This window comes from Pelodiscus sinensis, chromosome 11 (assembly GCF_049634645.1).
Source record: "Pelodiscus sinensis isolate JC-2024 chromosome 11, ASM4963464v1, whole genome shotgun sequence".
Taxonomy (NCBI): domain Eukaryota; kingdom Metazoa; phylum Chordata; order Testudines; family Trionychidae; genus Pelodiscus; species Pelodiscus sinensis.
The window spans coordinates 12400292-12413984 of NC_134721.1; positions in this window are offsets into that span (position 1 = coordinate 12400292).

Below are 13693 nucleotides of genomic sequence, written 5' to 3' on the forward strand. Positions count from 1 at the left end.
CTGATCACTGCGCAGAGAGTTTTCAATCAAGAATCAGTTAGTACCTTTCCCTGGCAGGAAGAAGAACTGTGGTTGTTAATCTGCGTGGACATGAGGGTTATGTTGGCTAGTTCAATAGTCTCATTAGTGTGGAAGCTTCTCTCTCCCACTGACAACGGTCTATGGGGTGAACAAAATATTAATAGTAGTATTTATTTGCATTGTGGTAGCACCCCGGGCCCCCGTCAGGGATCAGAGCCCAGTGTGCTAGGTACTGTACATAATAAAAAAGATGGTCCCTGACCACAAAGCACTTGCAGTCTATGTAAAATACTGTGAAATTACTCTAATCCTTCCTCCTCCAAATATTCACGATTGGTGACTGTTCCTTCATTGCAAAGCCCTCCCCTGCAGTCTCACAGATCCCTCCTGCTGTTCTTCCTTTGGGTGAGACAACATGAGCTGAAATGCCAAGAGAATGTAGATGGTGCCTAGATCTCTATATAAAGATCGATACACAAAGCACCCTCTTAGCTTTCCAAGTTTCTAGCCAAATCAGCACCTGTACCGAGATCAGCTGGCTAAGTGATAGTGAAAATAAATTAGTGGCTTCAGGCAAAGCAGAATTCCAATTCCATATTAACCACAGAAGGTAAAATCTTCAAAAGCACCTAAATGATTTGGGAGCCCATTTTCAAGGGATTTAGGAGCCCAGAACCTCAAAAGCTGCTTTAACACCTTAGCAGGTCTGCACCGTAGGGTCATCAATCTCATTGAAAGTAAGTGAGATTGAGGACCCTACATCACTTAAATATCTGTGGGGTAAAATTTTCAAAAAATCACCGACATGCTTTGTCCAGGAACCGCACTGGCATCCTATTAATTGACAAATGCGATTCAAGCTGTTGTTTTTAATCTACAATTCTTCCATGGCTCCAGCCTTACCTGTTTCCACATGTGCTGTCATAGCAACTGCAGGTAACAGCATTACTCCAGCTACATGCCACTAAATTTGGTTGTCTGCGGGGACAGTGGCAGAGTGTTCTTTGGGAGGAAGTTCCTCGATGCTGAAACATATCTCACTCTCTCTCCCACTTCAAGTCTACTGATACAGTATTGGATCAATCTCTTTTCTCCAGATTGTTAGTGTAGTACAAGGAAGTGACCTTTTCCTTTTTAATGAAAACAAGTTGCTACTTTAGTGAGTTATTCTGTGTTCTGAGACATTAAAGCAGGGTGTGCCTGATAGAAGAACACAATTAATAAGTAATAGTAGCCATAAATAATATAGGAATAGCATGAGAGAAGCAATAAAGTCGCCTCAAAGGAGTGCATAGCTGATGAGCTTTGGATAACTGAACTGTCCTATTTGCTCACCGATTTAAGTTCTTGATCCTGCATTTTACCAGATGCAGTTGCAAGTGGGATGTAAGAGTTCGGAAACAGACCATTAGCCTTTTTGGGGGCTTCCAAATCATGGGCAAGAGGCCATCTTTGTTTTCTGCCACGTGTCCTGGACCGAGTGTCATCTTAGCTCCTTTCTCACTCAGCCCCTATGCTGATCAGTCAGCCCAAATGTTTCAGCCTCTCCCTTTTTCTCTACTTTACTCTTTCAATTTCTTCTTCACTAAGTGAGATTGCTTATGATTATGCCTTATTAAGGTCTGGCCCACTGGATGTGGTGAAGGGTCACACAGGCTTTGCAGACTTGTTCCCCACTTGCCCCCAGCTACCTCCTCCCGTAGGCAGTAGGGTATGCCTTTTGCTATACTCCTTTAAGAGGCTCCTACATATACTTCCGTCCTTTTGTCTGCCATCTCTGGCTCTTCCCAGCACCCCTCCATCAGCATGGCTAGGATCCATAGGATGGTATTAGGAACAGTCCTTACTGTTGAGTAGCATAGGAGTGGTGGCACTTTTTAGTTCATCTGGAGGTGTGATTAAACATAGACTGTGAATGGCTAGCCAGCTGCAAAAGCAGTTTCTCCTCTCTTGGGCTATGTCTACACTCGCAGCTTCTTCCGCGAGAAATATTCAAATGAGGCTAAGCGTGGAATATCGCCGAGCCTCATTTGCATACCTAATGAGCCACCATTTTTCTCAGAAGAGGCTCTTGCGCAAGAAGGAGCATCTACACTTCCCCTCCTTGCGCAAGAAAAGCCCTCTTGCACAATGCCGTTACACCTACTACTTGAAAGGAAGAACGGCATTGAGCAAGAGGGTTTTTCTTGCACAAGAAGGGGCAGTGTAGATGCTCCTTCTTGCGCAAGAGCGTCTTCTGAAAAAAATGGTGGCTCATTAGGTATGCAAATGAGGCTCGGCAGTATTCCACGCTTAGCCTCATTTGCATATTACTCACGCAAGAAGCTGCGAGTGTAGACATAGTCTTGGTGTTCACACCTCCAGATCAGCTGCTAGAAGTGGGCCCCACCCTCCCTGACTGAATTAACCTTTTTATCTCTAGCCTTATTCTGGCCTGCATATTTATACCTGCCTCTGGAAATTTCCACTACATGCATCTGACGAAGTGGGTCTTTGCCCATGAAAGACTCCAATACAACTGTTAGTCTATAAGGTGCCACAGGACTCCTTGTCACTTGTGTTAATGGAGAAGCTGGTTGTACATTAGCCCTATGGTTTAAATGTCATGTCATTTCCCTATTATTAATGTAAGCATATATAATTAAGACCACATCTAGCTTTTAAAGATACTGGCAAGTTTATTTACCCACTCACTGTGATCATGCAGTTTTATGACCATCTCCTTTTAGAATTAGTATATTCCTTCTTTTAGTCTCAACTGACTGTCATTGGGGCCATTCATGTGAATATAGGTTGCACGACAGAGCCCATAAACACCACCCAAACCCAGGGGCAGGTCCTCAGTTGGTGTAAATTGTCATAAACTCCATTGACTCCAATGGAGTTTGACAATTTTCAGCAACTGGGGATTAGCCCCACTGATTTTTGAGTGAAATTAGAGTGAATGTTTATGCAAATTTAGCAGTGGATGCACATTTCAATATATATCCTCTTATTGATACAGTTAAATCACCTCTGATTTGCAGACAATATTGTGCTGATTACTGAAAATACTATCACAAACTACTGAAAATGCGGTGAGAATTCAACACGAAAAGCAGCTGAGTTGGACTGAAAATTAACCACTCCAAAACAAAATTTAGCAGTCTGACACCTTGCCAAAAGCCCAAATAAAAATCAAGGGAGAACAAATAGAAGAAATTGAGTGATTTGGGCTAATAAATTAACATGTGCCATGATCAGGAAGATGAATGTTCATGAAAAAAGAAAGCAGGCTGGTTTGCATTCAATTCTATTAACAATGTCCTTCATGGAAAAATCAAAAAGGGAACATGTGCCAGCCTCTTCAACTCAACAGTACAACCAGCAATGTTGTACGGCAGTGAAAAAATGGGTGCTGACAAAAACAGCGGAGAGGCAACTGTCTGTCACAGAAAGGGCAAATGGAAGAAGAATTCTTGGTATTTAAAGCTGAGACTAAGTCCCCAGTGAAACAATCAAACAACAAGAGCGGAGTGCAGGACATCGCTGTTGAGAACAGGTGCAGTAAAATGCAATGGGCTGCGCATATAGCAAGGCTCCCTGACAATCAATGGATCGCAGCTATAGCCAAGTGGTAGCCAAGGAAACTGAAATGACCAGTCGGCCAACTTCCAGAGAGATGTGGAGATTTTATTGTGAAAAGACATGGAGAAGGAAGGCTGGGATATGAGGAGAATGGAAGATGTGTTCCATATGTGCACTGATATCTCAAGGTGGTGATACACCAGGAGTTAAAACAATGAGGCACCTGAAAGACTAACAAATGTATAGATGCTACAGGACTTCTCATTGTTTTTGCTGAAATAGACTAATATAGCTACCCCCATTAGTCACTAAGGGCTCATCTAGACTACAGGGAACGGTCAAAATAAGATATGCAAATTCCTGCAGAATTTGCATATCTTCTTCCAATCGGACTTTCGAAAGCAGAGCTTTCGAAAGTGAAAGTAGTTAAGACGTGGCTTTTTCAGAGAACCCCCCCCTTTGTCGAAAAGCCTCGTAAACCTCCTTTTTTGAGAATTTGCATATCTTCTTTCGACCATTCCCCGTAGTCTAGATGAGCCCTAGGAGTTAAATGACATCCACTGAAATAAACACAGAATCATAGAAGTCTAGCACTGAAAGGGTGCCTCAAGAAGTTATCTAGTCCAGCCCCCTGCACTCAAGGCAGGACTGCATAATAGACCATCCTGATAGGTGTTTGTTTAATCTCCTTCTTAAAAACTGTCAATGATTGAGATTTCACAACTTCCCTAGCATACATATACATTCCCTCTTTTATGAGTATCGATTCATTCCCAAGAACTACAGCATTGGTGTGGTATTGTTTATTGTTAGTTAGATACTCCCAAAGTATGGCTAAAACTGTGATTACTGTGTAGTGTTATTATTATGAAATAGTACGTGTTATTTTTCAGTAAAGTGGAAACTATAACTTGTGGCTCACTGCACCTCTTTCTATGAAACATGAAGGTCATCCCTAATTTCTAGATATGTTTGTTCTGCATGTATATTAATTTCTAGTAGCCTGGGGTTTAATACAAATGTTCTCTGAATTTCATTTGCACAATTAATGGTTGTAAGACAACAAAGATAAAAATGCAAATGAACAACTTATCTCTACGCTGTTCAACTGGATGTTTATAACAATAGTTATAGTGTACTTTTAAAACTGTCCAAAAATATCTCTAAGAGACTTGAGAATTATAAAGAGACCTTATAAATTATAGTTTATAAAAAATGTGCTGTGTTTTCCCCGGGTTATATTTTTCCCATTTATGTAGAAGTTGTTTTTTCAGGGTAAGTGCAGCATAATTTTTTCTTTATTTTAGTTAACTCCACAGTTAGGAGCCATCTTAACATACAGAGAAGCTTTTTTAGATATTTAATCTTGCCTTCAGGCCAGATTTTAGAAAAGAGTACCATAAAAGCAAACATTTCCTTATACTGTGCTTCTAAGCTCACCTCCCTGTGAATGCTCTGGTATGCCGGTATCCTGGAACAACAACAATAACAAAGTCAAGTTATGGATCTTGTCAAAGACACAAGGCTGTTACAACTACAACATGATAGCGGTACTGGGAAATTAAACCTTTGTCGCTTTCCTCAAGCTCTCTTTCCGCAGCTGGGACTGAGAGCTTCATTTCTGGTTGTGCATTACTTAAAAATAGAGAGGATACAGTCCAGGAAGAATAAATTCATGCACCCATATAATTTCCATTCACTTTCCTAGAACTAAAACAAGAATCAAACCAAAATGAAGGTATTGATAAGGAGTCGGGGGAAAGGGAGAAAGACTTGCTGGGCACCTGGGCAAAGTGGAAGGGGCCGGCTCTACACTCCTGGAAGGAGAGGGGTCTCAGGCAGAAGGGGAAAGACTAGGGCAGCCAGCCCTCAGTGCTGCCTGGAGCACACTGTGCCACCCCCACCACAGGCAGTGCTGAGAGCTGCCTAGAGCATGCCACACAGTGTTTCAGTGTCAATGTAAAAGGCCTGGGACTCCAGCCAACACTGCTCTTGCAGTAGCAGCAACTGGAAGCCACAGGCTCTTTTAAATCATCAGGTCCTGGGGCAACTGCCTCTTTAGCTCACACTGTTGATGGGCCTGATAAGGAGCAATTATAATTATTGCAAATCTACAGGCTCGAATGGAGATTTTTTTAATGTATTTGCCCACAGAAATGGACTGAACTACAGTTAGTGCCAGAATATACTGCCTTTAGTTAGGAGACTTACCCATCAGCAGCCCAGCACTTTCCTGAAGCAGCCTCCCTCCCTGCCCCATCCCACACAGGCTGCCGCCATGTGCTCTGTGAATAACTATGAGCCCGGAGGTGAGGGAGAGTGGCGCTTCTTGGCTGCCTGTTATTGAAACAGGCTGCTCCCATTAGCTAGTTTCTGGCCAAAAACCAGCCAATGGGATTGTGCTGAGGGTGGAAGCAGCTCCTCAAGCCTTCTCCCTCCCCTCTGGACTCACAGATTTTAAAGCAAAACCTCCCGGCAGCTGGGTTTCTGAGTGGTGTATGGGTGGGGCAAGGCAAGTGGGGAGCCTGCCTTGGCCTCCCCGCTGCGTCCGCTGGCCGGATCCAGTAGGTTGGTGGGCCGGATCCAGCCTGCAGGCCATATTTTGCCCAGGCCTGTTCTAGCCCTATTTAACACGATACCTACTGTGTCATACCACCATTCTTATAAGAGACTCATTAATTTTTAAACCCACTCAGAAAAAGTGCCACACTTTGGGTATCCTATGTCAATTCAGCCAGGGAGATTTACTTCCAAAAAGTGTTTTTGAGGAGCAAATAGAAAACGAATATTGTTTTGGAGGGAAGAGTCAGTTGCTTCCCTGTGATTTCTTTTTTCTCTGCATGCACCATTCACAGCAAAACAGATCAATATGACCTACAGCTACATTTTTTAAAAAATTCAGAGAATAACTGAGAAAACTCAAACAAACATGAAACCAGACTGTGAACCAGACTGCGCAGTTTGCTACATTTCACTATGGCTGTTACTTAATCCCGCTGATGGGACTACTTTTGTGATTAATTACTCACAGGCGGGAGTAAGGAATTCACAGTCTCACCTATGGATTTTTGTGAAATCAAAATCAATAGGTTAAATTCTTTTCTGACCTACCCAGTACAATGCTATTGCATGGGCTATTATTTAGGCCCAAAATTTGCCTCCTTTTTTGATCTCTCAGACTGATTCATAGAAGATGAAATTGCTGCTCTCTGTGTACCCAGATGGTTAATTATCCTACTGTGTGTTCCTGAACACTTATCCTACCTATCTATGCAAGGGATTTGCACTAGCTACTCCCATCGCAAAAGTATTTGGATATAATAAGTATGGGTATGTCTACACTAGCCACCCTAGTTCAAACTAGGGTGGCTAATGTAGTTATTCAAACTTGCAAATGAAGCTCGGGATTAAAATATCCCGGGTTTTATTTGCATGTTCCCGAGCACCGCCATTTTTAAATGCCCAGTAGTTCGGACTCCCTGCCCGCGGCTACATGCGGCATGGATTAGGTAGTTCGAACTAAAGCCCCTAATTTGGACTACCATTACTCCTCATTGCAGGAGGAGTAACGGTAGTCTGAATTAGGTGCTTTAGTTCGAACTATCTAGCCCGTGCCGCGTGTAGCCGCGGGCAGGGAGTCCGAAATACCGGGCATTTAAAAATGGCAGCATCTGGGAACATGCAAATAAAGCCCAGGATATTTTAATCCTGGGCTTCATTTGCAAGTTTGAATGACTACATTCGCCACCCTAGTTCAAACTAAGGTGGCTAGTGTAGACATACCCTATCAGTGTTGGGAACCATGGGATACAAATAGCATTCAGCCCTTCAAATATATCATCCCCATTACAAATAAAGTTCCTAATTTTAGAGCAGAAGCTATGGCCTTGCTCTCACTCAACGGAAGATTGACGTTGCTGCAATCGATCTTCCAGAGTTTAATTTAGAGAGTCTAGTTAAGACTCGCTAAATCAAACACAGAGGCTGCTGCCCTTCACTCTTACTTTTGTGAAGAGTAAGGGAAGCTGATGGGATCATTTGCTTCCATCAACCTCCTGCTATGGGGACCTCTCAAGCTCATCTTAAGGTAAGCTGAATCTGGCTAGGTATTTTATGTATCTGGAGTTGCATACCTTAAGCTGGGCCGCTGGGTTTAGAGTGGACCTGGCCATTAAGAAACCTGATGTTTTGAGGTAAAAGAAAAGAAAGTAGAAACAGGGCACTGTTCTCTAGACATATAAGTGGCTAGAAAAAGGCAGGAAAGAACACACAAAGTGCATGCTAGCTAGTGAAAATAGAAGAGTAATGACAAGTGCTCTCAGCAAGCTTCCCTGTGGACAAATAAACAAAGACAGTGTGTTTGATGTGGAATACGTTGTGCAAAACACTGAATGATGTAGCATAGCCAACAATATATTAACAGAATTTTACATAGTAAAAACAAGCCAAATAATGCAGCAGCTTTAATTTTCTTCAAACATTAATAACAAACAAAGTTTTTGTACCACATGTTTATGCCACAAATAGACTAGTCATCTTCTTTTTATTTTTCATTGTATAGAAGCAATATTTCAATCATATTAGGCTGAGGTATTTATACTAGCTCTAACTTTGTTTGTGTTGACAAGTACAGAACAGCATGCCAGCATGATCTTGGCATCAAATGGCACTTTTGCCTTCCATTTTTGGTTCTGAGTCTTATTTGTGCATGTGCAAAGATGGCAGGATTAGCTGCACCTTTCTCATCTCTCTGAGTTATCTGCTCAGGTATTTTTCCTTTGGTACCTCAAATGAGTTTTATGGGTTAACTAGAGAGGAAGAAGCCTCAAGTGTTCACAGAGGGATGGCTTCTCTTAGGCCCTTTAACTTTTCCTGTTTGTTTTTTCAGACAGCCTCAAGATGAGTTAAACTCAGAAAGTTATAAAGAAAACACCTTGATAACTAGTACAGCATGCAGTATTTATAAATTATTGCTAACAAGCTCCAAGTCCATCAAAGCATTCACATAGTATCTCTCAGAAACAATAGAAGTAACTTCAATTCTGTTCCACACACGGTCAGTCTGGTATTTGCCAGCATATACAGGTAGGCTACATCTAGATTGGCATGATTTTCCGCAAATGCTTTTAACGGAAAAGTTTTTCCGTTAAAAGCATTTGCGGAAAAGAGCGCCTAAATTGGCACGGATGCTTTTCCTCAAAAGCTCTTTTTGCGGAAAAGCGTCCGTACCAATCTAGACGCGGTTTTGCGCAAGAAAGCCCCGATCGCCATTTTTGCCATCGGGGCTTTTTTGCACAAAACTGTTTTTAACTGTCTACACTGGCCCTCTTGCGCAAAAGCATTTATGCAAGAGGGTTTTTTCCCGAGTGGGAGCAGCATAGTATTTGCGCAAGGACACTGACAATCTTACATTAGATCGTCAGTGTTCTTGCACAAATTCAAGCGGCCAGTGTAGACAGCTGGCAAGTTTTTCCGCAAAAGCAGCTGCTTTTGTGGAAAAACTTGCCAGTCTAGATGCAGCCGTATAGTCCAACTAGCTGAGAAGAATCTGGAAGCAAATAGTTAGATTCCCATATTTGCTTCTCAAATAACAGTTGAAACTATATTTTTCTGCAATGCAACATTTAAAAATAATTTTAGACTCCTGAGAATAAGAGAGAGAGAGAGTGTGACTCAAAAAGGCCCTGGAGCCAACCAGAAATGGCACTATGGGGAAATCATTAGATAGCATAATCGCTTTGCATCAGTCTTTTATGGCCTCCTGGGGGGCACTGTGGAATCATTGCACATTTGATCTGGCAATTCTCACCAACCTCATGAACTTGCAAGCTACTTGTCATGGTGCGCCCATACTTTATGAAAATTGGCTTATGAATATGAATATGCATAACTCAAAGACACTTTAGGCAAAATGCATCATGTGACATTTTAAAGTTAAAGTTAGCTGAATGTGCACGTATCATTCTTGTATGTGAAGGATAAAAATATGAAGCATGAATCTGTTTATAATTCTAAATTTGCTAATGTGATACGCAGGAAACATAATGGCCCAGTGCTCAGGGCAATGATCCATAAATGGCTTTGTTTTTCCTGTCTCAGAGGGATAGCTGTGTTAGTCTGTAATTTTAAAAACAATGAGTAGTGTGTATATTTAATATATACACAAAACCCACTTTCTCAGATGAGCAGAGTGGAGAGAAAAGGGGGGACCCTCACAATTTATAACAGAAAATGAAGGGGGGGAGGAGGAAGGGAAAAAGTATCTGCCAATTATAATGCTAGTGCTAATGAGGCTAATTGAGTGGGCTGGAAGTGTCCCATACTTAGTTTTTTATGTCATTTGGGTGTTGAATGTAAGAAAAGCAGGTTTTATAATGGTCCATCCAATTCAGGTCTTTGTTCAAGTAATGAGAGATAGTGCCAAATTTACATATGAAGGCCAATTCCTCTCTCCCTGTCCCTTTAGTTGACTTTTGAAATTCCTTTGTAGAAGAATGGCTACTTTAAAATCCATTAAAGAGTACCCAGGTATGTACTCAGAGGCTCATACAATTGCACATCTTCAAAAAGTTCTTCATTAGTTCCCATAATATAAGGACTAGAGGACACCAAATGAAATTAATGGACAGCAGGTTTAAAACTAATAAGCGAAAGTTCTTCTTCACACAGAACATAGTCAACCTGTGGAACTCCTTTCCACAGGAGGCTGTGAAGGCTAGAACTATAACAGAGTTTAAAGAGAAGTTAGATAAATTCATGGAGGTTGGGTCCATGGAGTGCTATTAGCCGGGGGTAGGATCGGTGTCCCTGGCCTCTGTTTGTGGAAGGCTGGAGATGGATGGCACGAGACAAATCACTTGGTCATTGTCTTCGGCTATAAGTTCGAGTTAACTTTGTACTGTAGACATACCATCTGAGAGCACCTAAAGCACTAGGACAGACTAATATATTAAGCAGGAGCAGAAAATGGGCCATATTATATTACAAAATGTTTTTCAAATATACATATATTTCCTTGTGTTTTGAAGGCCTTGGAGAAAGAAGCTATTGCTTCTAAGAGCTGATTATCTATCTCTTAGCTGTAATGCCTCAGTTCTTTTCCCTCATCAAAATTACATCTCAATTGAGATGAAAAAAGATTATCTATTTCATGATTATCAGTAAGCTAAAGGTTTTTCATTTCCTCAGATGACAAATGCAGATATAAATGAGTCTGATTCTTAGAAAGATTCATCTAATTCTTTGTTACCTCATTTTAAAGTGTCTCATTTTACAATCTTTAGTTTTGAAGGCCCTTTTTATAACACAAATCTTTATTTCATAAGAAGAAAGGACTATGGGATGTCTGCTGCACCAGCAAATTCCTTGAGACTTTGACAAATTAAACCTTGCCTTGCAGGTAACATGCAGTGAATCTCAGTTCCCAATTTTCAAAAGAAATCACTCTGCAGTGTCCAGTCCCACTCTCTGGACAGTCACAGAAATTATTAAGTGTGCTGCCTTCAGAGAGACATCAGCTTATTTGTTTACTTGAGGACTCACACTTTACTTCAATGTAATAGCACTTTATGGTTTATAGGAAAACTAAGAATAAATGTATTAATAAAGAATAGACACTTAAGTGATACTAAGCAAAAGAAAACAAGAAACAAAACACTTTCTAGTGACTAAAACCTAATTTTAGCAATTCATGATATTTGTTTAAGCAATTTTCTCATATTGAGTTACTACCATTCTAGTCTACCAAACCAGAGAATCAAACATTCACAGAATCAGAAGATTGTGCCTCCTTTGCTCGCTAAATGATGTATAACTAGAATGTCTGTGAGGACTTCGTATATATATTCCAAAGTCCACTGGTAGCATTTTTAACCATATATATATATATATATACTTTCAATGCCCTCTGCCTCTAAGTTAGCCATTCAGACAGGTAAATCCACATCCCTTGTCTAGACTTTTTGGTGCTTCATGTAGGCACATTTTAAGAAAATATTTTTGGACACATACATATAACTCTTTGTACAGAGTCCTTACATACATTGCAGAATGACTTTGGGAATCACCATGTCACCAGCTTACATGATACCTTTTAGATAGATACAATATATATGACAACCATGTGTTGGGGGTACTGAGTGTGTCAGGGGAATTGCTATATGATGGTCCTTCTGCCTGTTGGCATTGAAGGGCTCTTAGGACGATAGGTATCTTATGCCTCAAATAGTTCTATTAATTTTATTGAAGTTATTCAGATAGTAATTAACTGTTCAGCATCTTTAAGTGTTTTGCAAGCTGGCCCTCCATGATTAGAACTTTTCCCAATTAATATTTTGTTTTAATACATATAATTGAAAAAGGTCATCAAATTCTTTGCTGGTACAATTCTTCACTCCGGTGGAAATCAGTCAATCTGTGATGATAACTATGTCATAGTTTATTTAATCAGCTCTTCAAGTTCTTCCTGCTTACTATCCATACTTCTTGCATTTATATATAGACAACTAAGATACTGATTTGATTTTGCCTCCCAGTTTTGCCTTGTCCCTCCTTTTTTTCTGCTATTATAGCCCATGCTCCCTCCCATTTCCAACCAACTCCCAGGTCTCCATGCTCTTCACTTACCTGTGGGCTTGGGTCATCTGTCAGAATGGGCAGTGACTGTCTAGGAAGGAGTACTGAAGAAAGGGATCTAGGGGTCATAGTGGACCACAAGCTGAATATAAGTCAACAATGTGAGACCACGGTATGGTTTGGGTTTACATGGGGCTCAACATGCATCTGTCAAGGTGCACGCTCCCCACCGTGCCTCAGTGTCCCCTGATTGTCCTTATCTAGCCTCTCTCAGGGCAAGTTTCAGTGGCTGTGTCTAGACTGTCAAGTTTTTCTGCAAAATCATCTGCTTTTGCGGAAAAACTTGCCATCTGTCTACACTGGCCGCTTGAATTTCCAGAAAAGCACTGACGATCTCATGTAAGATCGTCAGTGCTTTTCCAGAAATACTATGCTGCTCCTGTTCGGGCAAAAGTCTTTTTCCGAAAGACTTTTGCGCAAAAGAGCCAGTGTAGACAGCACAGTACTGTTTTCCACAAAAAAGCCCCAATCGCGAAAATGGCGATCGGAGCTTTTTTGCGGAAAACCGCATCTAGAATGGCCACGGACACTTTTCCGCAAAAAGTGCTTTTGCGGAAAAGCAGCCTGCCAATCTAGACATGCTTTTCCGAAAATGCTTTTAACGGAAAAGTTTTCCGTTAAAAGCATTTTCAGAAAATCATGCCAGTGTAGACGTTAGTCTGTACAGGTTGCTCATCATTGGAATTGGGGTTATCCCTACTGCCCCGCTTACCTAGGCTGCATTGTAATCTGCCTCTGAACCCTGGGTCTTGCCTCCAGCCCCTAGCCAGGGGTAGACTTGGCTGGCCTTCTCCCAGCCCTAGCTGGCTATCCCCAGCTGTTCTCCCTCCTGGAAGCCCCTGCTTCCTCTGCAGTCAGCCCTTCACTGGCTCTCCCCCTCTAAGCAAACTGTGCTTCTCTATATAGCTGCCAGCTGGGCTCTCACTAGCCCTAACGGCCTCAGCTGCCCTCTCTGTTCTCAGCCCCGGCTCAGGGCCTGACTCTTGGCCTTAAAGGGCCAGTGTAGGGCAGGCGCCCTGTCACAGCATCCCACGGGTGGGATCCTTTGAACATAGCCTCCACTGGGAACATGCTCCACAACAGAAAGACATCTCTCAAGCAGGGTGAGCACTGAAAGAAGCAAGCAGATGGGCTGGCTGGAACAGATGGATACGTCTCAGTGTTTCTAGCCCTCAGGGAGGAGGTGCCAGGAACACTGGGACATTGTGGAAAGTGCTGGCTGCCTTGTGGGCAGATCCTGAGAGGTACTGACAGGCTCACACTGGCCACATTTGGGTCTGGTGCCATGGTTTAAAGATTAATCTTCGAATTCATGCCCATCAGTGTGAAAGAAGCTATTTGCATATACTTGCATATATATTTCCATGTATAAGCAACCACACTTAAGTTGTAGCCCATGGCTTGTGCTGTGAGTATCATTGTAATAGCCCTGATTTAGACAGTGCTTGATCCTGCCATGAGGGCCGGGGAC